A 13,984-nucleotide genomic window follows, 5' to 3' on the forward strand; every position below is an offset into this window, starting at 1 on the left:
AAACAATGACATCTTGAATTTTGCATGCAAATGGATGGAAATAGAAAACGCTTTACTGAGTGAGGTACCCCAGACCCAAAAAGAGGAATATGGTATGTTCTCACTCATAAGTGGATTCTAGCCATAGTTAAAAGTCTTTGTGCCTATTATTCGTGATCCTAGAGAAGCTAAATAAGAAGGTGAACCTGACGAAAATCATATATTTATCCTCCTGCATATTGGAAGTAGATAAGATTGCCAGGCAAACATTGGTGCATGGGGGGGTAGAAGTAAGGGAAGGTGGTTAGAGAGAAGGGAGAGGTGGAGGAGTGGGAATGACTTTGGGGAATATGATGGCGGGGAGGGAGGAAGGAAGGATATGGGAGAAGGGAGGTATATATCTCAAGTAAGGTTGCCATTTTAGGGTTTGCAAGAGACTTGATTCTGGAGGGGTTCCCAGGCCCAAGGAGAGGTCCCCAGATTTTTCCCTGGGCAGCAGAGAAGAGGGTGCCTGAATTTGCCTTGGCCCATATCCACACTGATGATTATTTTGCATGTCACCATAGAACCTTCCTCTGGTGATGGATGGAGATAGAGACAGAGACACATATTGGAACACTGGACTTAACTCCCTATGTCCAAATGAGAAGCAGAAGGAGGGAGAACGAGAGCAAGGAAGGCAGGATCAGAGGGAACCTTCTTCCGAGGATGGATGTAGATAGAGACGGAGACCCACATTGGAGCACTGGACTTAGCCTCCAAGGTCCAATTGAGGAGTAGAAGGAGGGAGAACATGAAAAAGGTAGTCAGGACCATGATGGGTACGTTCACCCACTGATACAAGGGGACTGATCTAATGAGAGCTCACCAAGGCCAGCTGGACTGGAACTGAACGAGCATGTGATCAAACCAGATTCTCTGAATGTGGCTGACCTGGGGGCTGACTGAGAAGCCATTGACAATGGTACTGGGTCTTGTCTCGTCTGCATGTACTGGCTTTTTTGGGATCCTAGTCTCTTTTCATGCTCATCTTCCTAGACCTGGAGGGAGGGTGGAGGAACTTGAACTTTCCACAGGGTAGGAAACCCTGTCTGCTCTTAGGACTGGAGAGGGAGTGTGGGGGAATGGGAGGGTATTTGGAGGAGGGAAGGAATTGAAATTTTTATAAATAAATAAATAAGTAAATTTTAAAAAAAGTCATAGTAGCTGTTCAGATCCCATGGCTCCATTCCAGATCCATAACTCATTCTTTACTTTTAAGTCTTTTTATTTTTTATGTGTTTCTGTATGTGAGTGTGAGTGTCTACTGTTTTGCACAAAGGTTAGAATAAGACATCAGATTCCCCAGAAGCTGGAATTACAGCCAGTTGTGAGCATGGGAAGCACTTGCTGCGAATCAAACATGCAGCCTCTAGAAGAGAAGCAAGTACTCTTAAAGTCTCATCCATCTCCCCAGGCCCCAAGTTTAGCTCACTTGAATGTGGAAAGACATTAACACTCTTTGTTATCTGACTTGGCACTCAGAAATCAGTGCTTGGTCTGTGGTTTCCTAGAATTCTGTGACCCAAAAGCCTCTGAGATTGTTGACAGAGCAGATAAACTGAAGGCAGAGCTAGTGACTGATTCACAAGACAAAAACAACGATGACACTCATGAGTTGTTTCATCACAACCTGGCTTGTTAAATATTTAACCTAAAACCACAATTGACCTTATAAACTTTAGAATGTTCAGACCACACTCAGACAAATCTTTAGGCAAGTAATAGCAATTTGCCAGACTTTATGAATTAAATACTCTTAGGAACAGTCCTCATACCTATCAAAAATGCTGACACTTCTTGAATGGGCTCTATTTTCTAATAACACAGCTGCCCAACAGGAACCTTAAAAGGCAGGGATTTTCATGCCAAGGATGGCATATTTGATGTTTACCAGAACTGCTTTGCTGTCATAATTCTCATTAAATATTAAACAAAGACCTTAACTGACCACATACAACCGAGAAGCTTCATGTGATAGAACTATTGAGCAATGTTAAGGACATGAAGAGGGTTCTCCCCAGAGTGCAAGACTAGACAGAATTCTAGCTGTTCTCAAGACGTTACTTGAATTCCCCAATAATGTATTTGCCAAAAAAAAAAGAAGACATGCTGTGAAAGTTTCTGGAAAATAATAGGTTTGTATACATTAAGTATCTGGGAGTCAGGTGTGGTGACAATTGCCTTTAATTCCAGTATTTAGGAGATGGACGCATGATGTGGGATTTCCCTCTGTGTCCTATGATTAGGATTTATTGCCGCTGGTAATAAAGAAGTTGTTCTGCTACAAAGGAAAAAAGTCAAGTAATATATAAAGATAAACCTATCAGAATTACACCCAACATCCCAAAGGAAACATGGAAGGTCCTGCATAGATGTGCTGCAGACAATTAGAGACCACGGATGCAAGCCCAGACTATTATAACCAGCAAAGTTTTCATTCACTCTAACTTTGAGAAACCCATACCAAGGCTTGAAAATTCTCATTTTTCCCCTGAGCACCTTTTTCTCTTAACTCACATGCCTTAGAATCCATGACTAATAATAGGTTAATAAATGGTGGCTCTTGGGCTTACCAAAATGGGTCAGCAGGCAGAGGCACTTGGAGCCAAGCATGGCACCTGATGGCCCAAGTATTATCCTCAGAAGTCATGTGGTAGAGGAAGAAAGTTGACACCCATACACTGTCCTCTGACCTTCACCTGTTGTCCATACACAGAACAAAACATAAGAAAGAGAATGGGGAGGGAGAAACAAACCCGGTAACCCTGTACAAACCCTGGAAATCTGCAGTGTTAAGATTGTTCAGAGTGTTCAGGAGATGATCAATACATGCATGAGGAAACATTCTGTGGTCAGGGTCAGAATCTTTAGGAATCAGAGAAGACATCATCCATTCTCATCACCATCGCTGCTCATTAACTGTGACCATCAGTCAACCTGGAGAACCTTGAAATTCTCAGTTCATTGAGTGGCATTCTCTCCTTTGTCATATTATTCTTATTACTTTTAATTATGTGTATTTCAAGTCCATGTGTGGACATGTGCTGGTACTTGTGATCACAGGGGCCCCAAGCTTTCAATTTCCAGGGAGCTTAGGATTTTCATGAAACTGGAATAACAGGAGCCATCTGATGTGGATGCTGGGAACCAAACCCAGGTCCTCTACAAGGGCAGCATATGCTTTTCATCACCGAGCCACCTACCTCTCCAGTCCCATAAAGTGCTCTGGAGACTGTAACGTCCAAAGGTGTGGATAATCATACAAGGCTAAGTACTGTTCTGCCCAATATATCACACCTTAAAAACAGAGATCTGGCAGATTCCATGTCTACGAAGATTCACAGTACCTGGCTTAGTCAAAAAATGCCAATCAAACCAAGAAGGAAGAGTGAAGTTCACTGATTAAAACCAGAAATGATACAGAAAATTAATAAACAATTACAAGAGATACATATAGTTATCAATATGTTCAAAAAACACAAAACAAAAGAAAGGTGGGAGATACAGCTCAAGGTCTTCAAGCACTATATTGAAGAGGTATGGAGAAAGTGGACAGCCTTGTTTCATTCCTTATTTTAGTGGAATGGTTTTGAGTTTCAATCTATTTAATTTAATGTTAGCTTGCTGTATTTTGCTTTTATTATATTTAGGAATGCACCTTGTATCCCTAATATCTCCAAGTCCTTTATCATAAAGGGGTGTTGAAATTTGTCAAATGCTTTTTCCGCATCTAATAAAATGATTATTTGTTTTTTTCCCCTTCAGTTTATTTATATGATGGATTACATTGATAGAATTTTTGTATGTTGAACCAGACCTGCCTCTCTGTAGAAGGAGCAGCGGATCATGTTCCTGCCAGGATCCCCACTCCCACACGACTAACTTTACATCTGAAATAATTACACAAAAACTGTATTCTTTTAAACACTGCCTGTCCCATTACCTCCAGACTCTTATTGACTAACTCTCACATATTGATTCAACCAATTTCTAATAACCTGTATCTCACCACAAGGTTGTAGTTTACCAGGAAAGATTCAGCGTGTCTGACCTGGCAGCTTTATGGTGAGCGGCTCTCTGACTCTGCTTCTTTCTCTCAGCATTCTGTTCTGTCTACTCCATCTATCTAAGTTGCTGCCCTATCAAAGTCCAAGGCAGTCTCTTTATTTACCAATGAAAGAAACACAGACAGTTGACCTTCCTAGTTTATTTCCCCTTTTTCTGTTTAAACAAAAGAGAAAGGCTTTCACTTTAACATAATAAAATTACATATAGCAAAACAGCTATAAAGCAAGAATTAAAGTTACAGTTATAAAGCAAGAATTACAGTTAAAATATTTATATGTATTTTATCTTTTATCATAACTAAGGAAAACTATAACTATAACTAACCATTCTTCAACTCCATCAAAGACTCCAGAAGGATATCATATTACCTAAGTAAACAAGAAGTATATAATATTACCTAAGTAAACAAGAAGTCAACCACTTCCAAACTCTAGAAATGACAGAGACATCTCGCTGCCTATATAGTCACCCAAAGTTCTTTTGTACTGTTGGGGCATCCATCTTCAGCCTTCAGGCCCATAATATCCAGCAGACTTTTCCATGAAGCAGTAAATTTTAAAAGCAGTTCAGTTACTACCAGATGTGTCCTGCAGAATGTCTTGCAGACCCTTTCATGAATCAGGAACCTCAAAAGACCATCTCACCTTTAGGCAAGTTCAGCAGTCCTGTCTCTGCAGGTTCTTTATGTCCAGTTTATGCAACAGTCCAGGGAAAAACAGTTTCTTGCCCAAATGGCTAACCAACTCCATAAGGAACCTCTTTGATGCCCATCTTCCTCTTGAAGTAGCTGATGCTGCCAGGAGCAGACATGTCTCACTGTCATGAATAGCCCTAAGTTATTAAAACCTTTAAAATTCCATATTCTGTAGTCTTTGAAAGATATGAAGAATTTCTATCTTACTGAAATATGTCTCTACATATCTAGAAAATCTAACTAACATGACTACAAGCCTGACTATTATTGATGATTATCCCTTAACAACCTATATTTCCTAATTATAGATTACATTTTTAAATGAACTACATAATCATATTACCTTAATCAAGAGCAGAAATACATATAACAAAATTGACCTTGAAATCCATACCAATGCAAATTATTCGTATCTATATCATATCCCCCTTTAAATATAAAGGAACATTTATAAACAATATCTGAGAATATGGACATAGTTATTTCTCTCCAAACTTCTTCCTGCTTTAAAGGGGTGCTGTTAATCAGGTCTTTCATGGTATAACCTGTCTGATAGATTCATCTTAGTCAGCAGTTGAGTGAAGTATTACAAAACTGTCACTTTCTAGTAGAGCTGATCCTGCTGCCTACTCAGGCAGGAAGAGCCAGGCCATGGGCATGGTCTCAGCTACTGGATTCCCAAACCCAAGTTGGCACACAAATATCCGGGCCCAGAAATGCTCCATAGCCAGAGTTTGCACTGGTGGCAGGGCCCAGGAATCCTCATTTTACAATGGTGCAACTTTTTTTCTGCCGTTATTACTGGAAATCTCTCTATGGCATATCCTAGCAAACAGCAAAAAGCTGTGTTAAACTCTATATTTGTGTCTAGAATTCCTTTTAAAGCCCTCTTAGGTTTTACATGAAGTTAGTTACCACACGGGGCTCCACTCCATAGAAGGAGCAGCGGGTTGTGTTTTTGCCAGGATCCTGGCTCCCACACAGCTAGCTTTACACCCAAAATAATTACATAAAAACTGTATTCTTTTAAACACTGCCTGGCCCATTACCTCCAGACTCTTATTGACTAACTCTCACATATTGATTCAACAAATTTCTAATAATCCGTATCTCACCACAAGGTCGTGGCTTACCGAGAAAGATTCAGCATGTCTGACATGGCAGCTTCATGGCGGGTGGTCTCTGACTCTGCTTCTTTCTCCCAGCATTCTGTTCTGTCTACTATGCCTATCTAAGCTGCTGCCCTATCAAAGGCCAAGGCAGTCTCTTTTTTTAAAGAATGAAAGTAATACAGACAGATGAACCTCCTACATCCCCTCTCTGGGATGAAGCTTACTTGATCATACTGGATAATTTTTTTAATGTGTTCTTGGATTCTTTTCCCAGAATCTTATTGAGAATTTTTGCATTGTTGTTCATGAGTGAGATTGATCTGTAATTCTCTTTCCTTGTTGGGTCTTTGTATGGTTTTGGAATCAGGGTGACTGTAGCTTCATAAAAAGAGTTTGGCAATGACATTTCTGCTTCTATTATGTGAAACACATTAAGGAGTGTAGGTATCAGGTCTTCTTGGAAGATCTAATAAAATTCAGCAATAAAGCCATCAGGTCCTGGGCTTTTTTTTTCTTTTGGTTGGAAGGGTTTTTATGACAGCTTTTATTTCCTCAAGACTTAAAGGTTTATTTAAATTATTCACCTGGTCTTGATTTATTTTTGGTAAATGGTACTTATCTAAAAACAAATCCAATTATTACACATTTTTCAACTTTGTGGTATATAAGCTTTTGTAGTAAGACCTAATGATTCTCTGAATTTTCTCAGTGTCTGTTGTTATGTACCCTTTTTCATTTCTGATCTTGTTAATTTGCATGTTCTCTCTCTGCTTTTTGATTAGTTTGGATAAAGGTTTGTCAATCTTGTTGACTTTCTCAAAGAACCACGTCTTTGTTTCATTGATTCTTTGGATTGTTTTCTCTGTTTCGATTTTGTTTATTTCAGCACGCAGTTTGATTATTCCCAGTCTTCTACTCCTCCTGGATGAGTCTGATTCTTTTTTTTTCTAGAGCTTTCAGCAGAACTGTTATGTCTCTAATGTGAGCTTTCTCTGTCTTTTCAATGTGGCACTTAGACCTATGAACTTTCCTCTTAGGACTGCTTAAGTGTCCCATATGTTTGAGTATGTTGTGTCTTTATTTTCATTGAATTCAATGAAGACTTTAATTTCTTTATTTCTTTCCTGCCTCAGGGGTGGTTCAGTAGTTGACTGTTCAGCTTCCATGAATTTGTAGGCTTTCTGGGGGTAGAATTATTGTTAAATTCTAATTTTATTCCATGGTGATCCTGTAAAACACAGGTGGTTATTAATATTTTTTGTATCTGTGGAAGTTTGTTTTCTTACCAAGTATGTGGTCAATTTTTGAGAAGGTTCCATGAAATGCTGAGAGGAAAGTATATTCTTTCCTATTTGGGTGGAATGTTCTATAGATGTTTGGTAAGTCCATTTGATGCATTACCTCCATTAATTCTTTTATTTCTTTGTTAGGTTTCTGTCTGATTGACCTGTCCATTGGTGAGAAAGAAGTGTTGACGTCTCCTACTATTAGTGTGTGTAGTTTGATGACTGCCTTGAGTTCTAGAAGTGTTTCTTTTACATAAGTGGGTGCTTTTATATTAGGGGCATAGATATTCAGGATTGAGACTTCCTCCTGATGAATTGTTCTTGTTATGAGTATAAAATGTCCATCTCCATCTCTTCTGATTAATTTTAATTTGAAGTCAATTTTGTTAGAAATTAGTATGGCTACACCCACTTGTTTCTTAAGTCCATTTGATTGAAAAATCAACCCTTTACTTTGAGTAGATGACTGTCTTTGTGGTTGAGATGTGTTTCATGTAAACAGCAGAATGTTGGATCCTGTTTTTGCATCCAGTCTCTTAGCCTGTGACTTTTTATAGGTGAATTGACTCCATTGATATTAATGATATTAATGACCAGTGATTGCTCACTCCGGTTATTTTGTCTTATCATTTTTGGTGGTAGAGTTTGTGTGTTTTCCTCCTTTGAGTTGTGCTGGTGAAGGGTTTCTAGATGTCTGAGTTATTGTGTGCATGTTGGCTTCCTTGGTTTGTGATTTTCCTTCTATTACTTTCTGTAAGCCTGGATTTGTGACTACATATTGTTTAAATTTGTTTTTATCCTGGAATATTTTGTTTTCTCCATTAATAATGAATGAAAGCTTGGCTGGGTATAATAGTCTGGGCTTGCATCCATGGTCTCTTAGTATCTGCAGCATATCTATCCAGGACCTTCTGGCTTTCATGGTTTCCATAGAGAAGTCAAATATAAGTCTGATAAATTACTTGACCTTTTTCCTTTGCAGCTCTTAATATTTTTTCTTTATTCTGTATGTTTTGTGTTTTGATAATTATATGGTGAGGGTATGTATTCTTTTGATGCAGTCTATTTGGTGTTCTGTATGTTTCATGACCCTTCATAGGAATATCTTTCTTTAGGTTAGGAAAATTTTCTTCTATAATTTTTTGAATATATTTTCTGGGCGTTTGAGCTGTAATTCTTCCCCTTCTTCCACCCCTATTATTCTTAGGTTTGATCTTTTTATTGTGTCCCAGATGTACTGGAAGTTTTGTGATGAGAATTTGCTGGATTTGTTGTTTTCTTTGATCAGTGCATTTCTTTTCTCTATAGTATCGTCAGCATCTGAGATTCTTTCTTCAATCTCTTGTATTCTGCTGGTTATGCTTGTCTCTGTCATCTCTGTTCTTTTATCTAAATTTTCCATATCTAGCCAGCCTTCAGTTTGTGTTTTCTTCATTGCCTCCATTTCAGTTTTCCAGTCTTGAACTGTTTCCATTATCTGTTTCATTGTTATTTCTTGGTTTCCTAGGGTATCTCTTATGGATTTATTCATTTCTTCAAACTTTTTGTTATTCTTCTCATCCATTTTTAAGGAAGTTTTTTTACCTCCTGTTTGAGGGACTCTATCACTTTCATAATGTCAATTTTTTTCTACTTCTTCTGGAATAGGGTGTTCAAGTCTTCCTGTTGTATGTCACTGGGTTCTGGTGATATCATGTTGCTTGTCAGATTGTTGAAGGAATTCTTGCATTGGCGCCTACCCATCTCTTTTTTTTAAATGCTCTCTGATGGACTTTCTGGTACAGAATTAGGGCCACTTGCTAGCCTGGAACCTCTGTAATCGATATTCTGGTACAGAATCAGGGCCACTAGCCAGAAACTTTGCAGACAAAAGGGGGGCTTGCAGAGTACAGCTCAGTGAAACAAAGGAACCCCTGCACTCTTGCACTCCCCATTATTTCCCCATATCCTCAGCTCCAAAGCAGACTGAGTTGGGGGATCCTATATCCCCGAATAAGAGAAGGGGTTGCTGTGAGCACGCTCTCTGATGGGTCTTTTACTTTTTCTTTAAAGACTTTATCTTTTAAAATTGTTTACTTCTTTTTATAATTGACCATACTCTTTTTCCTATCTCTCCCAAGCCTATGTACAGTTTTTAAACACACTATGACACATTTAGATGTTTTGTTTGTTTTAAAATCTGTCTTTATTCTGTATCTGCAATCTTTTCCTGATCATTGCTTAACTGCTAAGTGGGTGTGGCTAAAACCAAAGTGGCCAATTTGGCTGCTGGCTCAACCTTGCTCAGCTTTACAATATAGAAGAGGTTGCACAGAAAGTCATGCTTAGCCACCCAACTCTCGAGTCCATACTGCCCCCAGATAGCATGCACTCAAACCAGAAACCTTTGTTGTCTATGAAGTAAAAGTGAAATTCACCACACAGTGCACTGTGTAGCTTGGAGATGCCTCTGTGTACTGTGGCAGGAATTCACCATGCTTATCGTGATTAATCCCCATTAAACCTCTCATGATCCAGCTAAGATTTGCTATAGCAGGTGAAAATCTGGCTAATCAGATCTCAGTGTAAAAGAAATAAATCAACTCAGTAGGATACCACTGCATGTTCTTTATTCTTTGGGTGAAAGACAAAAAGAAAAGGTTATCTACATAGTGTTTTTAGTTTTTACACACATAGTTAAAAATTCCATAGGTACAAACAGTGATATCAATGTCCATTACAGAATCATAACAAATCAGGTAGAATCTGACAAATCAGTGCTCCAGCAAAGAGTGACAGCACCCAGGAAGGATAAGCAAGGGGAAATATCTCACATTCCAAACCATTTGATAAGGTTACTAAACCTCTCTGAATCCTGGGCTCACCCATGCCCAGACCTGCTTGTCTTCCTTTTTATTCTGTAAATTCCTACCAGGTCTGTTAGTAAGGGTAACTGTGGGGGAATTTCCTTTATGAAAATTTGGCTGTTGAAACAAAGAGTGGATATTATTGCTCTAAGGCAGCATCACATGTGAGAAGATCAGTCCATAGCCTGTGTAGGAGGAAAGGAAATTACACTGCTGACACATTTCCAGAATAAGCCCCATTTTGAAGGGAGAAATGCCATGATTTCTCTGGATTTTATGGAATTGACAGTGTCTTATCCAAAAGACAAATGTTCCCACAGCTCTGCTAAATGGGTTTTTCATATGGAGTGTACAAATACACTTCCCGTGGCTCTGTCATTTGTTTTATGAGCTACACATTTGCTGTATATTACTTGTGGACTCACCACACATGCTATGTTCAAGTCTAAATGCTGTAGCATCTATACCATGGCCCCAAATGAGGACACAATTCGGAAGCTGTTTTTGGCTCCATTTATGCATTCTAAAACTTTTTTCTAGCATGTGGAAATTTGTGCCCCACCTTGGGTGCCAAATGTATTTGTAGACTTTTCTGCATCCTGCCTGTTCCTGTAGTGCTTATAAAATAATCACTCAGAGACTTAATATTAACTATAATTGTTTGGTCAATGGCTCAGGCTTACTATTAACTAGTTTTTATATACAAATTAACTCATTTTTATTAATCTGTGCATCACCATTTGGCCTGTGGTTTACGAGTAATGTTCTGGCATCTTACTCCTCCATTAGCTGCTGGCATCTCCCTTGACACCATCTTCTTTATCCCTGTATTCAGTTTGGCTTTCCCACTTAGATTATTCTGCCCTGCCTTAGGCCAAAGAAGCTTTATTCATTAACCAAAAAAACAACACATATCACATATTCATACAATAAAGAATAACAATGCAGTGCTTGCTTCGGCAGCACATATACTAAAATTGGAATGATACAGAGGAGATTAGCATGGCCCCTGCACAAGGATGACATGCAAATTCATGAAGTATTTCATATTTTTCCTGGAGAATTAGGGGGAGGAGGAAGGGAGTGAGAGGAAGGGAGGGAAGTGGGAGGAGGGGACGAGGTGTAAATTTTTAATAAATAAATAAATAAAATATGGAAAATATTCATCAGTGTAGTTATGACCACGGCCAGTTCAGGCACCCTCTCCTCAGATGCCCAGGGAACAATCTGGAGACCTCTCCTTGGGACTGGGAACCCCTCCAGAATCAAGTCTCCTGCAATCCCTAAAATGGCTCCTTTAGTTGATATATATACCTCCCTGCTCCCATATCCATTCTTCCTCCCTCCCCCAATCCCATTCACCAAATTCATCTCCAATCCTCAACCTCTCCCTTCTCTCTAACCATCCTCCCTTATTTCTACCCCCCACCTCCCCATGCACCCAAGTTTGCCTGGCAATCTGGTCTACTTCCAATATCCAAGAGGATAACTATATGTTTTTCTTCAGGTTCACCTTCTTATTTAGTTTCTCTAGGATCATGAATTATAGGCTCAAAGACCTTTAATTATGACTAGAATCCACTTATGAGTAAGTACATACAATATTTCTCTTTTTGGGTCTGGGTTACCTCACTCAGTAAAGCAGTTTCTATTTCCATCCATTTGCATGCAAAATTCAAGATGTCATTGTTTTTTACCGCTGAGTAAAACTCTAATGTGTATATGTTCCACACCTTTTTTAACCATTTTTCTATTGAGGGTCACCTAGGTTGTTTCCAGTTTCTGGCTATTACAAATAGTGAAGCTATGAACATAGTTGAACAAATACTTTTGTAGTATGATAGGGCATCTCTTGGGTATATTCCCAAGAGTGGAATTGCTGGGTCCTGAGTGAGATTGGCTTCCAGTTTTCTGAGAAACTGCCACACTGATTTCCACAGTGACTGCACAAGTTTGCATTCCCACCAACAATGGATGAGTGTTCCCCTCACTCCACATAAGTTTGCATTCCCACCAACAATGGATGAGTGTTCCCCTCACTCCACATCCTCTCCATCATAGGCTACCATTGGTGTTTTTGAGTTTAGCTATTCTGACTGGTGTAAGATGGTATCTCAAAGTTGTTTTGATTTGAATTTCCCTGATCGCTAAGGAGGATGAGCATGACCTGAAGTGTCTTTTGGCCATTCGAAGTTCATCTGTTGTGAATTCTCTGTTCAGTACAGTACCCCATTTTTAATTGGGTTAAATAGAGTTTTAGTGTCTAGTTTCATGAGCTCTTTGTATATTTTGGAGATCAGACCTTTGTCTGATGAGAAGTTGGTGAAGATCTTCTCCCAGTCAGAAGGTAGCCTTTTTGTCTTACTGACAGTGTCCTTTGCCTTATAGAAGCTTCTCAGTTTCAGGAGGTCCCATTTATTCATAGATTCTCTTATTGTCTGTGCTACTTGGGTTCTACTTAAGAAGTGGTCTCCTGTGCCTATGTCTTGTAGACTACTTCCCACTTTCTCTTCTATCAGGTTCAAAGTGGTCAGATTAATGTTGATGTCTTTAATGCATTTGGACTTGAGTTTTGTGCATGGTGATAGATATGGATCTACTTTCATCCTTCTACAGGTTGACATCCAGTTATGCCAGCACCATTTGGTAAAGATGCTTTCCTTCTTCCATTGTATACCTTTATCTCCCTTGTCGAAAATCAGGTGTTCATAGGTTTGTGGGTTAAAATCCATGTCTTCTATTCGATTCCATAGGTCGACTTCTCTGTTCTTATGCCAATACCAAGCTTTTTTCAATACTATAGCTTTGCATATCACCATAGAACTTTCATCTGGCGATGAATTGAGATATAGAAAGAGACACACATTGGAACACTGGACTTAACAGACTAGGTCCATATGAGAAGCAGAAGGAGGGAGAAAGTGAGCAAGGAAGACAGGATCAGAGGGAACCTTCATCCGACGATAGATGGAGATACAGACAGAGACCCACACTGGATCACTGGACTGAGCACCCAAGGGCCAAATGAGGAGCAGAAGGAGGGAGAACACGAAAAAGAAAGCCAGGACCATGAGGGGTGCGTTCACCCACTGATACAAGGGGACTGATCTATTGAGAGCTCATCAAGGCCAGCTGGACTGGGAGTGAACAAGCATATGATCAAACCAGATTCTCTGAATGTGGCTGACATGGGGGCTGACTGAGAATCCATTAACAATGGCACTGGGTTTTATTTTGTCTGCATGTACTGGCTTTTTGGGATCCTAGTCTGTTTGGATGCTCACCTTCTTAGACCTGGAGGGAGGGGGGAGGAACTTGAACTTCCTACAGGGCAGGAAACCCTGACTGCTCTTAGGACTGGAGAGGGAGGAGAAGAGGGAGTGGGGGGTATGGAAAGGTATTGGGAGGAGGGAAGGAAGTGGAAATTTTTATAAATAAATAAAATGTAAATTAAAAAAATAAAACCTTTGTGCAAAGAAGCCAAGACCAGAGGGAACCTTCACCCGTTGATGGATGAAGATTAAGACAGAGAACCACACTGGAGCACTGGACTGAGCCCCCAAGGTCTAAGTGAGGAGCAGAAAGTCGGGACCTTGAGGAGTGCGTTCACCCACTGATACAATGGGACTGATCTAATGAGAGTTTACCAAGGCCAATTGGACTGGGACTGAACGAGCATGTGATCCAACCAGATTCTCTGAATGTGGCCGGATTTTCTGAATGTGGCTGGCTCGGGGTCTTTCTGAAAAACCATTGACAATGACACTGGGACTTGTTTCCTCTGCATATACTGGAATTTTGGGATCCAGTCTGTTTGGATGCTCACCTTCCTGGACCTGGAGGGAGTGGGGAGGAACTTGAACTTCCCACAGGGGAGGAAACCCTGACTGCTCTTAGGGATAGAGAGGGAGGAGGAGAGGGAGTAGGAGGAGTGGGAGGGTGTTGGGAGGAGGGGAA

At 39.9% G+C, this 13,984-nt stretch overlaps 1 non-coding gene across 1 annotated transcript; it reads left to right on the forward strand.

The window, feature by feature from the left end:
* The first annotated feature begins 10,974 nt into the window (after nucleotides 1-10,974).
* LOC125399879 (U6 spliceosomal RNA) lies at nucleotides 10,975-11,081 on the forward strand. The gene has a single exon (XR_007231804.1). It is a non-coding gene; the product is annotated as a U6 spliceosomal RNA (small nuclear RNA).
* The last annotated feature ends 2,903 nt before the right edge of the window (nucleotides 11,082-13,984 follow it).

This window comes from Myodes glareolus, chromosome 2 (assembly GCF_982192425.1).
Source record: "Myodes glareolus chromosome 2, mMyoGla1.1, whole genome shotgun sequence".
NCBI classification, from domain to species: Eukaryota; Metazoa; Chordata; class Mammalia; order Rodentia; family Cricetidae; genus Myodes; species Myodes glareolus.